Raw genomic sequence first — 21084 nt, 5'->3', positions numbered from 1 at the left:
CTCACAGCACGATCCTGTTGGTAGAGTGTCCGCGGCAGAACTGACAGCGGCCCGGTACGTCATAATTCATGCACGCAATCGCGGAACCACCACGAGACCGCTCGGGATCCGCGACAAGGCGCGCACAGCATTCGCGCTCGCCCTCTCTCACTCTCGCGCACTCAACCGCGGCTTGCTCGGATGGTTTCGGGCGATGGTAGAGCGAGCTTACGCCGAGGTTCTGGTAAACACGTCCATCTCGCGCCGTCGATCAAACCGCCCCGATCCCCTGGCGCTGGCAGATGACGGATCGCGTCAGAAAACACCGCCGACACGTCACCGTCGACGGCAGGCTTTTGTTTTCGTACAGTTGTTGTTTTTGTTTTTATTGTTTGTGTTATCGGACTGGCTTCTTTGGGTGATTTTCTGCTAGCGCCACAAACCCCGAACCGTTCGGAAGCAGTTTTCACCGGATGATTACACTGTTGATGTCTTCAGCTCTCAGCGCACTCGGCGCCCTATCTTATCACAGAACCCCGCTTAGGACGCCCACACAAACAAAACCGAGTTTTCGTAGCCAAACTCGGCGGACATTTGCTAACGAAACCAGCACACCAGCGCGCGATAAACTATCCCATGGGGGAGAAATTGTTCCAGCATTCGTACGATTATCAATGTCACCAAGGAGTTTGAATGAATAACACCGAATGCTGTGCAACTACTAATCTGGGTGGGTTTTCCCGACGAAATAAAGCCCTAAGTTGTCTTTTATATCACACCAAACGCGCGATTCACATGATTCACATTCGGCCCGTGGGCTCCGGGATGTTTACTCCGTCCGAAACAGGCTGTGATTTTTATTTGGTAAATTTTGTGGGTTTCTTTTATTTTTATTCCCCGCCAAGTGCATCACTTTCCGAGAAAAAAGATTTTAACGTAACCGCTTCTGCCTTTGACAATATGATTCAACCGGATAAATTAAAATTCCACTGTTCCATTTTAACTTGGGGATTTTTGTTTATCACTTCGGGCTTTGCAAAAGACGCAAATAACGAAACGGAGAGTTAGCATGCGAGTCAATCGGGTGCTGCTGTCGTCCACTAACACCGGTTAATCTTGTTTCGTAGATTCCATTTACTATTCTGGTGTAAAAACAACCATCGCATAATCAACTAAACGGTAAGGAACGAAATCAGCGCCCTTGTGAAATGTTGTGAAATCCTTCATTCAACTTTTTGCCACCAGCTAACCCGTCGGTGTTGTTGTTTTTCACTCCAATCGATGGAATTCTAAATTGGTAACCATATTTAACCATGCCGGAGGGTTATTATTATTATCAGGCGGTCTTACGCGTCTTATCGTTCTCCTCCGACCGGCACACTTCTAATAAAACTTATTTTTTAGTTCCATTCCAACGCAACACACGCTATCATGTAGCAATGGCTCGAAGCTGTCCCACGGACGGTAACCGGTCTACTGATCAGTCAACCATCGTGCCGATCTTCAAACGGCCTGCTCGGGTTGAAGGCGCTATCGCACCAAGTGTGGCACTTGGATGAGGGAAAAACGGAGGAAAAACAGACAAAATCTTCGGACACCCCGGAGACAGAGCGTCAGCACAACAAAGCATCAAGGAAGGGCACCCAGTCGAAAAAAAAAACCTTCACCACCATCTAAATACACGCAAACGCACATTTTTCGTCCATAATCAACAGGCACCGAAAATCATCATCCGTTCGCGCACGGTTTATGTGCGCGCACGCATAAGTGCACCCTTTGAAACGGATTTTTCTAAAGGATTTCCTTTCGCCTCGTCCAATGCAGCATTTTTCCCTCTTCTCTACAACATTGTTCCTTCTTTCCCACTCACACCGCTGGCTTCCAAGTGTCCTGCGCGTGCTCCTTCCCGTTCGAAACCCCTTCCGAACAAACAGCAACCATCAATAATGTGCGCTGCAACGCCGAAAAATATGCAAATTAAAAAAAGATATTTTTTGAGGGAAATCAAGCACTTTTTATGCTCGGTTCCAACGGATTCTTCAACCCCGTTCGCCGCAGTTTTCAACAATCGCTGGGAAATTTACGTCTCATGCTGCTCCAGGGGGAAAATCATATTAGCATGGGATTTCGGCTTTTTTACTTTTCCTGGTTTTTTTTGCCATGCTGTATTAGTTCAAATCAATCTCAACCGGCTGGCGGTTGCTTGCTGAGCCGAAAAGGGTTGGCCTGCGATTGCTGAGCTGGAGTGTGGAAATACAATCACTTTTTGAGAAAAAAAAATCAAGAAAATATATTTTATTTGCTCGTAACATTTGCGTTACTCAAAATGCGAGATTTGAATGAGAGCAAGAAGTAACAACCGTTCAACGGAAATTATAGCGCGTTTGGTAATTTTTATCTTTGATCAATCGATCGAAAATAAACCATCTGATGCATTATAATAGTAAACACATTTTGATACCAAAAAGCCTACATTGTTGAACGGTTTGGTGATTCACCCTTAACGATTATTTAAACAAAAAATTAGGAGAAAAGAAAGCAAAACGGCACAAAAATATTTGTAACGATTATGCGCCGGATGATTTCGATTCCCTTCACGTCATAACGCGTGCTCCTCCATTCTTCCTTCCACCGCCATGGACGACCTTTTTCTTCGCTTGCTTTCGCTTCTTTCGCTCTCCTTGATGTACAAGCCAACCAGCATTTCTTATGTACCCTGTTCGAACGCTCGTCCTCCCCTACCCCTTCTGGAACGTTGCGTCTTTTCTTTCAAGATTGTTCAACTTCCACCCGTTCATTCATCCCTTCGTTCTGACTAATCCCGATGCGCATCCTATTCCTATTCCAACTTGTGCGCCCTTTCGAACACCGTTCGTTCTCTATGGTGACCCCGTTCTTACCGAAGCAGCCCAGCCCAGCATGCCGCTACATATGGGCCAGCATGGATAATTTTCGTTGTAAATTGAATTTAACTCTTTTCTTCCTGCTTCCAAAGACGCGGCATCGCCAGTTTTCTGGCCCACTTACAACTGCAAGAAATGGCCCACTTACAACTGCAACTCTACCAAACGCATTACATTGCTTGTAAAATGTAGTTTCGATTGAAGGTCACGTGCAGCTAGCATTAACACAGAGCGTGCATTGACAGCACCCATCCAAATTAAACCAATAAAACCTATAAAAAGGGTTTGAATAGACAACACATAAAACTTAAAAATGTCTTAAATCAGTTGCGCCCAGATAAAAGTAGATTACAAAAACTTAAAAGTTTTTAAAACCTTATTTTCTCTGAACTTTAATAAAATGAATAACTTCTGAGTTGCTCCAAGTTTCAAAAATAATAAACTGTAGGGTTTATTAACACCGTTTACTATTTATTTGCTTTTCAATCCGTTAATGGGAGCTACAGATATCTTGTTGAAGTCACTTTTATTATTTTACAGCTACAAATTATTCAACTAATCAAAATCGGCTCGAGAAATGTATATTCCGTACGATGCGATTTCTTTTCTTATGCTCTTAAGTCATGATTTCTTCGCTCGTACCCTTTGGCCCTCTTTTTTCCATCGTCATTCTTCTGCAGCTGAATGAACTCTCCAGTTGCTCAACAATAATAAATAAATATTTTTCAATTGGTACCAGAATGTGAATTCGGATAATGTTGACCAGTTTCTCTGGCAGCTTTTCCCATCCCTTACCCCCCAGCCCACCCGCTTTCGATCGGGATGGGTCGCGAATCGAGAAATTCTCCTCCCTTTCTGGCCCATCCCGTTGCTGGGCGTTTCCTACGTGCTCTAGATGCTGATTTCTTTCTTTTGTATCATATTTCTCAAATGTTTTTTTCATTTTTTCTCGTTTTTTCTTCTTCACCAAGCATCGCAAATATCTGCATCTTGCTTTGCCCTCCCCTCTCTCGGTACGTGTTGATTCGACTCATTCCATATTCTTTCCCTTCGACTGGCATGATTTCGATGGCAGTGACTTTTCGCACACAAGTGTTTCTCTAAGTAGGACCGACGACACGGTGCCGATCGACGAAGCGCGAAGCGGAAAATATGGGCCCAAAAATATCGAAATCCAAACACCATGGCACAATGCCCTCCCCATCGAGCCCGGGAGTCGTCAGCCTCGTCGGCCGCGCGCGGATTCGGGAAAAGTGATTGGAATATTAATGATTCATGCTGTGATGTATGGATTGATTTCTCATGCCCCGCGCGGCGACGACCGAGAACCGGAGGGAATGTCTTTTAACCGGGCCGCCACGCTAATGTTACAGTTTTTCGGGAAAGAAATTGATTTTTTCTCCCCCCTTTTTTTGCGCCCTTCATCTTTGAATGTCCTCGGCAGAAAGTGCGATCCAATCGTACCGGTGGAAGTGGAATTTATTCGACAAGGCTTTTTGAGGCTTTTCGGCCAATTTGGATTTCCACGGCCGACGGTTTCTGCCCGCCAAGAATGCACGCCGGTGAAAACGGACCAATTCTGACATGGTCCGTATTTTGAGGTATTTTATAACAAGGCAAACCGAATTGTTTCAATTCTCCAACGGTTAAACGGGGCAATGAGGCAGAATAATCTAAAAATAACAAGTGCAGTTCAAAAACATAACCGTAGCGTTGCAAGAGCATCAAAAATATACTATATGGTATACCACCAGCACTCAGCACTGATATAACACAAAATTACATCAACAACTTCAAATGGGTTCTCTATGACTTTTTCCAACTTCAAATATCGAAGCAAGACGAATATTACATCCACCTCCCATGCGAAGACACCAAACGTCAGATTCTTATTAAATCAATAGATCTATTCGAAGAAATTGTGACCGAAAGCCATTCAAAACTAACTCGAAACACGTGATTCACGCAGTGCGTATAAGTCAACTTTACCGAATTCGTATGTCGCCGGCATAGCGCGGGCCATTGTTTGCCGAAAATTTTAATTTATGTAGTGCTCTTTTTCGGCGGTTTTTCCATAAGCAACGAAAAAAACCCTCACTCACAACCGCGCATAACCCGTTCTTCAGCCACACTTATCAGCGTGCAGGAAGTTATACATTTATAGCGGCGACAAAAACCACTACGAACCATCTCCTTTTTGGTGCGCCGGAACAATTCCTACCGCTTTTAGCGGCGAGCAGAACTTCCGAAGGCCGAACATCCACCCTCGAAATCCAGCACTGCACCTGCCGCCGAGGTGGCCATTGCACATTCCTGCGCACACCGACTGCATACGGCATTATTCTGTACCGTCATATTTTTATATGCCCATGTTGGCTTGTGCCCTGTATCCATTAGGGCTTTCAATGAACGCACATTCGAAGCTCACCATTCCAGTTTTTCCTTGTCACATTCGATTGATTTTAAAACAATGTGTGGAATAATATCATCTTATTCTTTCCTGTCCTAAGAACATTAGCCTTATAAACTATTTATTCAAAACACAAAAAATATACAATGAACATAAAACAAACGGCCTTTAAAATTTTGCTTCATTATCTTAGTTTTATTGATTTATTGTTACAATGTTCATATTTTTTATCTATGAGTGTTTTATTTTATGATTTATGTATTCATGTGTCATATTTTTTCTATGTTACCTATTGCACTTTTGCTCTTCTAGGTTTTTATCAGTCAGCCTCAGTTTATAATACCTTAGCAACATAACCTTTTAAACCCGATACATAACTATGCAAAAATTTGGCATTTTTATATCGGATGACATAAAACTAAGATGTAGATCAAATTAAACAGGTTAATCAAAATATAAGCAACGCTGGGACACACCCTTTACAAATAAGTAGAAAAAAGATGGTAACTGTCCTTTGAACTATCAAGATTTTCCTTTTCTTGCATGATTAGAATTCTTATGTTTCGTTGCTTCTTGTACTATGCCTTTTTCAATTCCGATGAAATATTGTGTGCCGTTCTTCCATCGGTAAGGAAATTCCATCAACATGCAAGATTAGAACTGTCGGCAGTTCACTTCTACGAGTGACACAATGTCACAATACCCCAGTCGTCATTGGCATACGGTTTGCCTAACTGGAACCCTGCCGACACGTAGCAAACATTTGTTTTCCTTGCAATGGCATAATGTTCCAGCCACTTTCCGGCCAACAATGATCGCTAGACTACACGCAAATTAGCGATGACCGTGTAGGAAAGCATCGGGAATCGATTGATACAAACCAAAAAATATTCAATTCTGATACCGAACACACACACCAATACTTAAACACGGACATGAAGGATCCTCCGGCAAGGCTTGGGCGCACCGCGCCAAAAGCCGTCGATTTTAATTGTTTCATTGTATTCGAATTCAATTGTTTTTAATACCATATTTATCGGACGGTTATTTACCATTTTGTCCATAAATATTGTGCTTTTTTACTGAATTTTCGGCCCTACTCCGTTGGGAGGTGGAAAGCGATGCATAAATTATCCAGATCGGTCAGCACCGACCACGGGGCGTGCGTGACGTTACGATTTGTGATTTGTTTCACCTGACGATTATTATTATTTTTATTAGCCTCCGTCCAGCCCGAAACGGACCCGGTGCTCATCCGTGTTCCGGCACGTACACGCTCCGAATGAGGGGCTTTGCTGTGTACGGTGTGTCAATTTTCGTTTCTTTTCAATTTAAATTTCATTCCATCCCAATATGCTGCTTTTTAGTTTCTTTTTCGTTTTTCTTTGTAGGCCGTACGCAAACAAAATGGCTGGCGGAATGGAGGCACCAAAAATAAAAACTATTGCACATCGGATCCATTGATTCCCGCGTGTGTGGCGACGGACGCATTGGACGGACGACCGTGCCCGACCACAATGATAATTGTATGCTGCATTTGGATAAATGATCGTTTCTAGTTTGAATTATTTTAATGATAGGAAACGGACCTAATACGTGCAGTCGCATAAGTACATTCGCACAAATAAGCACAATGCGCGTCGCCATCGCTGCCGGTGCTCGTGCTGGTGAGCCGCCATGATACCGGACGAATTAAATGCTCACGTAGGGCCGCTTGGGCCGCAGGGGAAATGGCAAGGTGCTGCAAAGTTGCCAGTTCGGTAAGAAAATAAAAAAGATTAATAAAAGGCGAATTGAATATTGAATTCTTTTCTGCCTTCCAATCGCTGCGATTCGTAACATTCATCATTATTTGTGCGTGAAGCATCGAACCGATGTGTTTTGCCTCCCTCACCTGACTCACTCTCCACCCGTCTATCTGTTTTTCCTTCATCACTCGATTAGGGAATCCCCCTCTTCCGGTATGCAAAACTCCATTCACCCCGCGCAAACTGCAGTCCAGCTCTCAAATGGGGCCTATGTCGACAAATTTGTATCTAATTTGTACAAAAAACAATTGGCCCATCCCCACCACCCCTAGACAAAACACACGTTTCTACCACCGCTTGCAGCTACGACCCGAATACCCAACAGGGACACATTCCAAAATGGCGAATGGTGGCGAAATTGTTTCTATTCTGTTTTCAATACACATTTTTCCATAAGCGAACCGGCAAACGATGGCGTTGAGTTGATTTATGCTGCACGCAAATAGTTGCAGTGTATTGTGTTTTAGAGAAGCGACTGGATAAACCCACTGGGGATGCAGTTTTTCTGCGTGTTTTGCGTGTTTTTATTGTTTTTCACCATCAACGATTGGGCGCCGCGTGACACGATGTGGATGATTTCATAGTACATGGATATATTGGTCACCCCGGGGTTGCGAGCTAGCGTGTGTTATGTTTTTGATACAAATGCAAAAATGTCCCTCCGTTCATCGGCAATGGCGACAATTTGTTCGGCGTCCATGATTGAATCGTTGTCAACCCCTTCACACTTGGTCTCCGTAATGGTGATAGTAATTTGAAGGTTTTGTTTCTATTATTTCACTGCCATTTGATCGCCGAACGCGCACCATGCACGCCTTGGCGGGGCTGCATTGTATGGTAATGGCTGCAATTGGAATGGCACACATATGGCTGGCGTTGGATATGTTAAATGATCGATGGTATGCCACGAGAAAGCAAGAAAATATGTGCAAAGCTATCATTAGAGTCGATGTCTAGAAGAAAAAGAATTGTATTGATCTATAAACACCGATTGATGGATTGATATAATTATAGACTCAGAGAAGAGCGCTAGCACGACGACGCAATTCGAAAGTTGAAATAATATCGATGCACAAATGAAAACGCACAACATGCTTTGGATGCAAGACCTTGCTTTTATAGTGGCATAAATAATTATATTTTCATAAACATTAATATTAATTATGAATAATTATATTTTCTTATTAATAGAAATGAAAAGTTATAATGTTATGAACAAAATCGATCTAAAAGGACAAATCTATGTGAAGTTGCTAAACACAGTTCCCCTGTAATGTTTCCCATTGTAACGAAATAGCAAAATAACCCTTTTAAAAAACGAAAACAAAGGCAACCATTTTCAACAAGACATTGTTATCTATACAATGCAACGTGTGATACACTCAGCACAGCCTTGAATAAACATAGAGAAAAACAGTCGTAACGCAAATGCTCATCCTTACCTCCAAGAAAAGGTTCTTTCGATTTCGGTTTCGTAACTTTTCCCACATTCTTTTTTTCTCTTCATTCTCGCTAAGAGATGAGACTGCCTGGGATTTCCCGGCGTGTAGGAAACGAAAGAGCGTCTCATAAACCCTTTTACCTGCTCACGAACACCCCGGGGAGATTTCCTAAGGTTTTTTTTTTGACAGAAAAACGCATCTTGTTCATTGCATTCCATGAGGAAGTGCGATTTACGACAACGTTTTCCATTTTTTATCTGTTCGTTGTTACCCATCTCTTGATTTTCGGTAAATAAAAGATGCAAACGCGATTTAATTACCTTCGCTCGGTTAATTCCCCACGTCCACAAACAATATGCATAAAATATTGTTCAATCTGGAATTTAAAAAAAAACGATGGGTAACATCATTCCACCAACGGTTATGCGTTTTTCCCAAACCCCCGGTCCTAGTAGGGTTCATGGTGTGCTATTACCATTCGCCCGGGCAGTTTTTCGATCGACGTTTATTAATTTTTGGCCCGCACAGCATTCTTTTTTGTCAGCAAACTTTACGCATTTTTCCGCGAGTTGAAGCGTCGTTATCCTTTCTTCGGCGGGGTTTTCCCTTCGCCCCGTAATCCCGGGTCACCCATCCCGGGTACAATGTTTTCGAACAAGCATTGCAGCATCATCATAATTCTGCGCTCCTGGCGGGGAAAGGATTTTCGCGACCGTTCTTTTTTTTTTTGTTTCTACCTCGGTTCGATTTTAATATTCCCACTTTCGCCATGTAGCCCCGTTTCAGCCCTTCCCAGGGTCCCGGGGAGTGCTGATCCTATCGACCCGGGCAAAATTCGCAAAGGTGTGTGACACAGCGGACGCAATCATTTAAAAAAGTAAACCCCGGAACCGTCAGCAGCCAGGAAAAACGCAAACATAAATGAACAAGAGAAATTAGCATAATTTTGCATATTTTCCACCAACCCCTTCGTTCCCGGCCGACCCGCAGGGTGGCGAGAAATCCGAGAATCGAAAGGGAAAAAGGATTAATACGATCAACATGGGACCGGTAAAGGCGATGTCGCATATTTCGGCTTCCCCCGGATTCGGGCGCCCTTTTGACGAATGCGGTTACTGACTGTGTATTTTCATTCCGATCCTGAACGAGAACGGGATTCTTCTCATCTTGTTTGATCCGTTGGCGGAGTTCGTAAAAAAGTCCGTGCCTTTCCTTCGGATGTCGTCCAGACTATTATCATCAGCCACCATTTTTATGATTGCGAACCAAACGCATCTATCCCAATTAGTTGATCCCAGTAGGCCCGTGTATATTTTGTTTCCAAGCCCATCAATGTATGCCGAGGAAAATCCGAACGTTTTCGAAAGCGCGCAAGGTTCTCTGTTTTGGCACAAACATTTGCATTTTCTCGTGGTGCATTCGAACCAATGGTTGGCTTTTCGCCCTCGGTAGGGTTGTGTGACATTTTAGTTTAATATTTTAGTTCGTTTCCAGGGGGGAATTTGACGCTTATGCAAATGAGCATCTATTTGCACGGATATTTGCATCCGTCCTTGGTGCACGATTTACGACCTGCCAAGATGCAGCCGGCCATTTGTGATTTTCGGTATGCTTTCGAACGTCATTAATCGCAAATCGAAGCAGTTCGCTTGCCCGGTGTTATGTTGAACGGAGGGAAAAACAGGCGTTAAGAGGATTTGGCGTGAAGTGATTGATTTAGCATATTCGTCGGAACGTCGCGACTAATGTACACCCTTAACCAAACGATGTACAAGTAATCACTGAACAATGTAAACACACACATATGCATACTTCCTAGCCACTGCTAAGGAAATGGAACCATTCAATGGCGATGGTTGTACGCGGTTTCCCGAAATGGAACGAAACGAATAATATCGTGGAATTTTTACTTTTTGTTTTGCATTCATATTTTTCCGCCATTCGCTCGCGTGGCAGCTGTGTGGAGTTTTGAATTACACCACCATAGCACAACGGTTGCAGAATATTAACGGCCAAATTATCGAGCTCCTATTCCAGGGCCGTTCATTTAACGTCGTACGGGGACACTTTTTGGTGATTGAGCCTTGAATTAGTGGGTACGATTTCTAATATGTTTGGTCGATGATGTCGCAGGATTTTGGCAAGTGAAACAACTGCAGTTTAGTAGAAACAGAAATAAGTTTTTGAAAGTTCATCTTTATTATTTGCAATAACTTTGAAAAACGTTTACATAATTTGCTTAGTTTCGTTGGGAAATGTTCAATTTGATAAGTTTTGTCGTTTGCTTGAGCATGTCTTTTGTCTCCAAATGTTCTGAAAGGTGAAGTAAAAAGTAAAAAGATCAGTAAAAATCCCTTGTTAAATGATCTAATTATATTTTAATTCGATTCCTTTTATTTTGACATTTAAGGTGAACTACTTATGCATTCAAGTTTCATTTAATAATCGAAATAAAAACTAGAATATTAAAAGTCAGTTAGATTCGAAAAAAGTCGAGTTCAAATTCTTAACTAACATTTTATTTGTTTCAGATATTTCCAAGGCATGATTAGGCAATGATTTTCCCTAAACTCTCAACGTATTGCAATCGTGCCGAAGTGTTTCCCGCGAAGCACGTGCGCGTTGTAATCCGGGATGAAGCTAACTTATTTGCCACTTTTCACACCAAACTTTGCCAACCGTACCGTACGGTTTTCCCTAATGAAGGCGCTTTAAGTAAATTATTTCCAAACCAATTCGATAAACTTTCCCGCCCTCCTGGGGGCGCATGACGTTACAATTTTACCTTGCGATCGAAGGTTAACGGCGCAGTATGTACAGCTTGGGCGAGATAACATAAGGAGATCCGTAGATGGCGAAAGACAGAGAGGGTAGAAATAAACTTCAGGCCATGAATAAAGTGAGCTGTTGCTGGTTGATTCAAAAGTTTCCACCGTGAAAAAGTTTGCTCTCCAAACTGGAGGAAGAGCCCCATTCCATTCTGAATGCCAAAGTGTCCTTATACCGTCCGATCGTACCGAGGGAGAAAGCCGACTCAAACCGGTGAAATGAACCAAAACTTTCGCTCGGTGATCGTTTCAACCGGATCGCTTTAAGTACCGGTTCGGGAAAAGTTTTCCAACTGCATGTCGCACGTGGCTTGCGTACGATTCCGACGCCCTTGCGCAGGAAAGCAATAAACTTGTGCTCTTCTAGGCTGGAGAGTCGGGCAAAACGTGAATCATCGTGATGCAAAACATCGTCGTCTTCACTTGACTCCTGCCAACCGGGGCGATAATTTATTCAAGCTCTTCGTCGTCGCTGTTGCCGGGTAAGAGGGCACAACTTTTCGCAGTTAATTATTTACTGATTTCGTTCCCCATAAACATCGGTATTGAGCATCGTCACCCGTCCCACATTCGCGCCCTTTCGCGTTGATCCTGATTGATCCTGGCTGTTGGCCCAACCGCACGAACCAAACGCCAACAATGCGAGCCGAAGCTGTTCACCAGTAATTTGTAGAATATAAAACGATAAATCACGGTGGTCCATGATGGTGTAGGAGGGTTGAACTAAAGTTTTTCTCCAACTAGGTACTGTGACAGTAAACGCGCCACTCATGGATAAGTTAAGTGGATTTGTTTGGATAACATCATCAAGATTGTTAGCGTTTAAGTGGAGTCGAGCTAGGAGTTGGCATGATCTGAAGTAACATGAAATTTAGCTTAGACCGAGAACATCGAGAGCTGTTTGTTCAATTCACAACTGTAAGGAAACATAGAGAACTTTATTCGTTTGTTTGAATTCGAGTTTAATGAAATTTATCTTCAGGTAATCCTTAAAATAACGAAATAAAAGTATTTTATTGTGTTCAAGAGTAAAAAATATCCATTTTGGTTACACTATTTGGGTCTTTTGTTAAAAATAATCAGTATTGTAAAAGTAAAAAATAAGTATTTCATCGAACGCACTTAACACCATCGGCATGCATTACAGCGCAAAACTTCCCTTCATGGCCTACAAAAAAAACGTGTAGCAACATTACTCCCACCTTGGCATGGAGCCGTCGAGTTTCTTACCAGCCTTTTCTATCCACGTACACCTTTTGTACCGGCTTCGGTCCGCTCCATTCCGCATCTCCCGGCGGAACGTCCCAAGGCGGACGGTTGATTTATCCTTTGCCTTTGCATTTTCCACCTTTTGTGTCAAAGAAAAGAATCTCCCGTAGAGTTTCGGCTGCGGAGTGGGATTGAAAAACGAAAATCAGGAGCCACTCAACTTTCTGCAATTGATCAAACGCGCTAAGAATCCACCGTACGTTACGTAATGGGGGCAGTAATAATAGAACTGAAACTCATGCCTGCAGGCGGAAAGGGCGAATCCTTTTTCCGTACCTTGACTTTTTTTCTCTTTTCATTTTTCTTTTGCTGCTTTTTGTTTGCGGCTTTATTGTATTGAAAAAGCTTTTCGGGGGCGTCGACAAACGATGAACCGCCAGCGCTGATTTAAGTGCAAATATTCAAACTCAAACATGAAAAATTGACGTCGCTCCAAGGTGGCTCATGATAATGCTTACAATGATGTCAGCAAACTGGGGAAGTGGCGTATAGTGGAAAGGATTTCAGCGACAAAGAGGAAAACCATTTCCGAAAAGTATGAGGGTAAGTAAAAGTAAACGATAGAACTAATTCAAACACTTAATTATGAAAGAAAATACACATTTAAAAAAAACATTAAGATTGTAATGATTTTTAAATTCTTTCATATAAATCCATCTGTTATTTACTTGCGTGGAAAGCATGAAATTTTATTGGATTATTTCGAGGTTGAATGTTACTATTTTTAAAGAAATAAATTTAGATACTATGATGCAACTGTGCAAATAAAACATATCAAATGAAAGTCCCGTTGCTTCCCGTCCAAACTAATTTTGAACGCCGTATAGATGATCTCAGATTCGGGCTTCATTTCACACATTTCGAAGAAAGTGAGATGGGAAATCAAGAAATAAAAAAAAAGTTTAAAATAGCCAAAACTATACAAAAGTTTCGTTCCGCACCGAAATGAACCATTTCGAAAAGTATACGACGGAAGGTGTTTGCTAACAGAGGGCACACTGCTGCAAGTGTTTACTTTCTCTACCATATACGCCGAGTCGTACCGCAATGAATGAATGAACGAATAAATACAACGCTTTTCCGGAAGCGGTCGATTCGAATTCGGTTGCCTTTATTAATGCAATCGGGCAACCGTTGTCGGTGGCTTTTTCATTTCATTAAAACTTTACCATTCGCTTGTGCTGGCCAGCATAGCCAGCATACGATAATAGCCCTGCGCCCTGATTGTGTGCACAAGTGTGGCGGGAGGCAAGCATAAAACACTTCCCAACATCGCTGTGGTTTGGTGTAAGGGCGTCAGGTTTAGGGTATTGGTGGTAGGGACGATTTGCTGCAACAAAGGCTATGATGGCAAACCATGTGCCGTATGAGCATAAAAATCGGGCCATTCTCATTTTCATTTTATAGAACTTTTTTGAACTTCTGCTTCAACTAGTAAACAAGAGCCCAGCATTTGAATCGCACTGGAGCAGTAATCGAAACTGCACACAGGTGCAGTCATGTAACCTGGATGGAGGTAGGCAAAAGTTCAGGATATATGTATTGTTTTTAATGATTTGAATAGTGTTTGTATATATTATCGGTACCGGGCTTAGTAGTTTTTCCCTTGAGTCGCATTTGTTTATGCACATTCGTTTTGTAAGTTGGTTTTAAAACTCATGTTCTATAGAAACTGTTAACATTACTTCCAGCTGGTTACATCGATTGACAATATTAAAACATATTATATTGTTGCGTTGAATAGTATGTTTTCTATTTGCCTACATATGGAATGTGAACCGGTATATCTACAGGTAAGTCTATGCCCTAAATAGCTCCTAAATCCTTATCACGAAAATTCTTAGCTACAAAGGAAACTTTTGAACGAATTCTATCAATCAAAAGTTTACCTTCATTGTCTCTTGCTATCATATTTATCAGATATTCTTTAAGCGTTTCTGAATATGACATGAAGTATGGATATTTCACTAAAAAAACGTTACGTTTACGTACATTGTATATGTTACATTATATACTTGTTCTATAATGAAGATAGTTATATTAATAAATAAATAACTTGAAATGAATTGATCGTATACAAATCAAAGTGTTTTAACTGAATCTCACAACTCAAGCTAAGACTGCTTGCTTTTCAATGTGCTAAGCGTTTCTTTTGAACTGCACTTAAGCCCCTACCCAACCTCTACATCGCACCGGCACAGCAGAATTTTCATCCCGAAGTCGCTCAGTTTCGCAACATAAATCAAGATATTTGCATCGCATTCCTGCACCGAATTCTCACCTCGAGCGCAATCCGTCGGGCGAACGGGAAATCTGTGCCAGACCGAACCACTCGGGGAATGCTCCCCGAACAACCTGCACCATCCATTCCTGTCGATAATCCGCTCCACCATCTGCCAGGTGAAAGGTGAAATTATTCTTTCATTCTTCAAACGATCGGTTGCATACTTAGCGATGCAATGAAGCCCGGCATCCTCCGTGTTCCAAACGGTCGTGTTTGGTTGTTGCCGTTGTTCCACACCGTAAACCACACCGGAACTGCTGTGCTGTGTTCTGTACAAGCAGATTTTGACAACGCGATGGATCGTTAAGGAATGCAAATTTGAAAATGTCTTCCCTCATTTATAATGGTATGTTATGGGGAAAGGGGTGAAAATTGCTGACCCCGTAGCGTAGATTGGATCGAAAGAGGTTAAAAGGTGTTTCTAGAGAAATCCGTGAAACATCAAGGGAAAACCTCATATACTTTGAATAAGACATTATCATTTGTGGTACCATTTATTTCATAGCACTTCCACAACATTACATTCCCACGATGAGCAAAGTTTTCGGAAAACTCTTTATTCCCATAACCATCAAGGATCCTTTTCGGCTCGTCAAAGTGACAAAACCTCCGGAGACTGTCTACCAAAGGAAAAGCACCCTGGCACTTCCAATATATTGTTAGGGTAATGCGTCGCAAATTGGAAAACTGATTGATTTTTCACTTTCTTCAATTTGATCTTTGTTTTTATTTCACTTCAAAGTGCACCCTTCTCCCGATGGCCTAGTTCTTTCGTAGGAGTGCACGGTTGAGAAAGTAAAACCTTCGTGCTTTTGCCATCCCGTTGTTCCTGCCACACTTTTTGATTGATAGTTTGTACTGCGGGGACTTTAGAAAAGGCGGGCATGAAGATGAGGTGCGAATGGGGCTCGTGTAAGTGTGCGACTCAAACGAGCCTGCCTGAGACGGGCGGCCTCAAGCCTGCTATTGGTGAATCCGGGGCAAGAAAAGGGACAAAAAAGGTACAGGAAACAGGTCTGCAAAACAGGCCAAAGTGAACGAGCGAAGTAGCGCAGGGATTTCGCTCAATTTCCATGCCAACTTTGAGCAAATCTAATATTAAACGAAAGTAAATTGGAAAAATCCACGGAATCAATCGAACCGTGTTCTGTGAGCAGTACCGAGGGTTTTTTTGCGAAGCGCCTTAAGAAACAAAGACATCGACATCGAAAGGCTCTTTATCGACGCGAATAGTGATCCGATACCTTGCGTTTTGATCGTGGAAACCAATTTTTGAACAATTTTCATTTTACCTTTATTCGATTTTCTCAGAACGCTAACGAGCCATCTTCAACTGCCGTCTGAAGTACGAGCATTTTCATTGATAAAACATTCCGTAGTGAACAAGTTCATTTTAGTACAAATATAACGTTTCAATAAAACGCTCAGCAGACTTTTCCATGGTCAGCACCATTCACTTAATTCATTGATATATTAATTAAATTTTCATGATACTGCCAAGCTATTCATCCTTCTTTGTTGGCTGAATTTCTTTCACCATCTTCATCTCTCTATTTCACCAAACAAATATTACAAATAAACGATTTCTGTTTAACTGACGTTTCCAGCGCGCTGCTTGACTTCCATTTTCTGTGTTTTTTTTTTCTTTAACAACCGAACGGAAAATCGAACCAGAAAAGGAACATCGCACGGTGAGAGCACTTCGTGCTGTGGATCATTCAAATTTCCATTTATTTGCTTTCATTCCATTAGCAGTTCACGTTCGCGACGCGATGAGATGGGGAGTGAAAGGACTTCTCTTCAGTCATGAAAAGAAATTCAAAATCTTAGCTTTCGTCAGATTGGCAGCGGAACAGAACAGAAAATTGATCTAATAAAAATAGGATCACTTGAATAAACTAACCAACAACGGGCTCGTATTAAACTCGATATTCAACACTTGACATAAAATGGAATTTAAATTTAACACGTTAAGCGCTACGCGCAAATTGTAACGGGCTCTGTCGGCCCGAGCAGACCGACGCCGGCTTACGAGGAAGAACACTGTCGGCCCCACGGGGCCGACGTAGCGCTTAACGTGTTAAAAGGATAATGATGATGTGAATAAGAATAAAAATGTTTCTTCTAAGTGTTTATCAAATTCTCTACATACCGATATCAGACAAGTACACCTAGTAAAATTTTACATTTTGTGTGCCTTACAAAAGGTAGTAACATTATCATTTAAGTTTCCTCTGCAAGCGGAGGCATTCATGAATTCACAATAGCATGTAATCTGATTCAAATAAATAGCATGAAGCGTTTAACAGATCAAATGAAAGTATCCTCATCCAGAAGAGGCCACCTGGAAGTGGCCAAGCAACGAGACCCCAACCCCGGAAAACGAACCGTCCCGCCGACGAGGATGACATTTTCAAAGGTAAAAATCCCCGGTGTTCTTTTGCCACTGGAAAAATAACCTCCCGAAAGCTTTTCCGCGTTCTTTTTCCGTTCTTTGGGCATTATTTATTTTCTCCCACACCACTAAACACGGGCACCAACAAACCGAACTGTCGGTCGGAATCAAGATTGTCGGCGGCAAACCGTCGTCATCCATTTGCCAGTTCTTCGGCTGGGTGGGAAGGCTGCCGGCGGAGCTGGCGAGAAAGGTAAAAAAATGACTTAAGTGCACATTATTTATGCATCATTATGTTAAACGTAAATCCGGACCGGTGCCGGAATCCGCGAGGGGCTCCGTTACGATAATTTGATTTCAATTTCCAAAGCCGATTAATTTAAATTTGATCCACTTCTCGGTCGATGTCGCTGTCAAAAGGTCAGTGCCTAATCGTAGCTCGAACACCGTCGATAGAGTTTTCTCAACCGTCCATTGAGTGGGGGAAATGAAAAATGAATTCCCTAAAACGATAAGATCAACGAAATAAGATTCAACGAAAACCGTTTTCTTGTTTCCACCGTAAAGCGAATGATTTGCAAGGATGTCTGTGGGGATGAAATCAAAAATCTCAAATGATTTGCCTCCCGCCGTGCAAAGTTCTCGGAAAGCATTGATCCAATCGGTGAAGAGGGAAGTTGTTCTTGAACTCCAGCTGGAGTCTTTCATTATTTTAATGTTATTTATGTTTGTTCAAGCGTCAAGTGGTGAGGAAATCCTGCGAGGGTGCAATCTGAAAACGATGCAGACGAACGTTGATGTTGACTATAACCACATCCCGCATGTGGTCCGCTCAAGTATACACTTTTGCCGGTCTCTTGCTGAAGCCAGCGGATGTAACTGCGCTGGTAGCTGTAGCAAGAGAAATATGCCTAAGTAAATATATGATTCACAAGCCACAGAGAAGTTGAGTCTTATCGAGTGTGATATGCGATAGAAAAAGGGTGAGCAAAGATTGGAATCCGCTATCCTGAGGAAAAGAATGTTGATACATCTACGTTTTCCCAGCGTTTAATGTAGCATTTCCATCCAATTTTGTGGTGAAGGCTAATTGTCTATTTTACAGTTTTTTTGCTTCCATTAAAGTTATATTTCATAGTTGCATGACTTTCTAGAACTACAGTAGCTAGGGTTGGCTGAAAGTTGAATTTTATGTCAAAGAAGACTCTTTACTCTTTACCCATGTTGACTTCCAAGAACAGAAAGCCCCATGGGACGTGGATTGAAAACATTTGCGTATTTCTTTCTTTTCTATTATGTCAGTCAAATTTCAGCTATTATTCCGTACGAAGAACCGTATTTAATATACAACGTTCTCATTGACAACCGGAAGTGAAATTGATGCAGGTTTTGTCATGCTGCAACTTATGATTCTGAACCGTATTTACGATGAGTAAATAAATTTCCGAGAATGTTCTGATCGCTGAGAGGAAAACTGGATGACAAGAGATGGAAAGGTATAAAAGAAAAAATAAACCAACATACTTACAGAAGGCCTATCAATGCCATGGCAAGCAAAACGGAAATAAAAACAAAAGCACCTTTACATTTTCTTCCCTCCCTCTGTAGTCTGCCGGTGTGAAAAAAGAGTACCACACCTGAACCCAGTGAGGGACAGAAGCAGAAATGGAAAAGAATAAACTCTTTCACTGTCATTATACGGAATTGAATGTTGGATGATGTGTTGCCAAATGCCGCGGGCCATCGTGGTTTTGATAAAGCAAGCGAGGGCTCTCCGAACGGTGGCCGGTAAATCGGAGCGCCGGAGTGCGGACCGGCGGAGAAGATATATGACGGTGTACCGTAATGCCGTGATGCTAGTGGCGCAGGTGACAGCCCTCCCCCTGGGTGGGGTTTCCCCTTGAAAAATGTAAATAGGAGCGAAGGATGTACGTTCCATCGCTTTCGTCGGCAGGGCGCAACGAACCGCTTCGTCCTACAGCGGCCGCCACTGAGCCACAATAATCACGAAAAACACATCCGAACCTTGGGCGGGCGGGGGTGAGAGTCGTGCATGGTGGATAGGTGGAAAAAGGATTTTTGCAGACTGCATAATTTATGGTACTTTGAAAACACCCCCCGCCAATCGTTACCGGGTCATATTTTGGTGAATTGAAAGAAGAAGTGGTAATGTAGGTTAAGCTCAGTTTCTTGAAACCGAGAGCCTTTGGTTTCCAAAAAAAATTTATAAAATAAAATTTAAGAAATTTGAAACAAGCCTTTTTAAAGCTGAATTTGCTTATGGAAACAGCTTTTTATAAGCCACAAGCCAACCCCTAGAAATGAAATATTCTATTCCTTACAATTCTCTACGTTATCCTTTCAGCAACCAACCTTTTGCCTCAAATGGGACGCTAATGGCGGTGGGTTAATGATTTTCCCGTTCACTACCAACTATGAGACAAACGAAGACGGTTGGCGTTGTAAGTGAAGTGTCCTTTTGGGAGCAACCTTCGGCATATACGATAGCCTGAACAAGGCTGCGTCTAAATGGCATATACTAAAGAAGAGCCCTTTACGAAGGGGAACTCAGTCGACCCAGGTGTAATGAGGTGTTAATGGCTAATGCTACTTTTGACGCTCGGAACCACTCTAATAGCAAACGTGCAAAGCAATGGACTGTGCAGCCTTGAATACACGGAAAGATATTAAATTAACCCTCGTGAGTTTTCGCATATTGGGCAGTTCTGGTTTTTCCTAATTAGTTTATGCAATACAAAATTCAAAATGGTTTATGGGTATATTGTGGGCATAAATTTAGGACTTAAAATTTCTTTAAAACCCCTTTTTTAAATCCAAATTGAAGAAATTACCTTTTAAAAATTCATACTAAACACCCTTTAAACATGCACGTGGATCGTAAGTATATCCTCCACCTCCAAGCACCCATTGGAGCCACTTCGAAACCGCCAAAATTAACGGAAAGCAAATCTTGCACGAATGCTGCACGAACATTTGTTGGTGTTCATCCCAGCAGGCCGCGCGCTCCCGAAGGCGCCACGAATGAACGCCGGGCGGCACATTTTGACGACGGGCGGTTTGCACGAGACTGCGCAAAAACCCCCGGACGCATCCAGCAGGCAGGCAAAATGAACGTATTTGTTTACATTCCACGACCGTATCCTGGCGGACGGGTACGGCGCCTTCGGTCAGCACCGAAGCGCACCAGAACACGTCCGTCAGTCGTTCGAGTGTACTAAGGCTGGCCGGACACAGCGTCAGCAAGGCGCAGGTTGGGCGTTTATAATGCCCATCACGGTCTGTTGTCGAACGTCCATCGCTGCCAGCGAGGTCGGCTTTGCTGATGATGTTGTGTGATGCCGTGTCGTGTACGTGTGTGTCTTGTTTTGAACAGTGCAACAACGCTCGCCCGGGAAGGTCGGTGCGTGTTCCGTAGGAATTATCATCATTCGCACATTCGCCTTGCCGCCATTGTGGCGCATTACATTTCGTGCGAATCACACGCCTCTTTCGACCAAAGACCAAGCGTCAAAGGCTCGAAGACGAAGCGTGGTGCTGATAAGGAAAATCGCAACCCCGAAATAATTCGCACAAACAGATAAGTGTCAAGCTGGTGTCGCGGTCGAAGATTAACAGTACCGTTTATTTAGTTCCCCCACGTCGTCGGTCTCGTCGCACTCGACTCATCGTCAAACCCCGTAAGGTTGCTCCGGTGCGATTTTCAACCCCGTTCGATATGTTTGGCAATTAGTAGGCGCATAAATTA

The sequence above is a fragment of the Anopheles coustani genome, chromosome 2, assembly GCF_943734705.1.
Source record: "Anopheles coustani chromosome 2, idAnoCousDA_361_x.2, whole genome shotgun sequence".
Lineage (NCBI taxonomy): Eukaryota > Metazoa > Arthropoda > Insecta > Diptera > Culicidae > Anopheles > Anopheles coustani.
The sequence above is the reverse complement of the archived record's forward strand: the minus strand, read 5'-3'. Positions refer to the sequence as shown.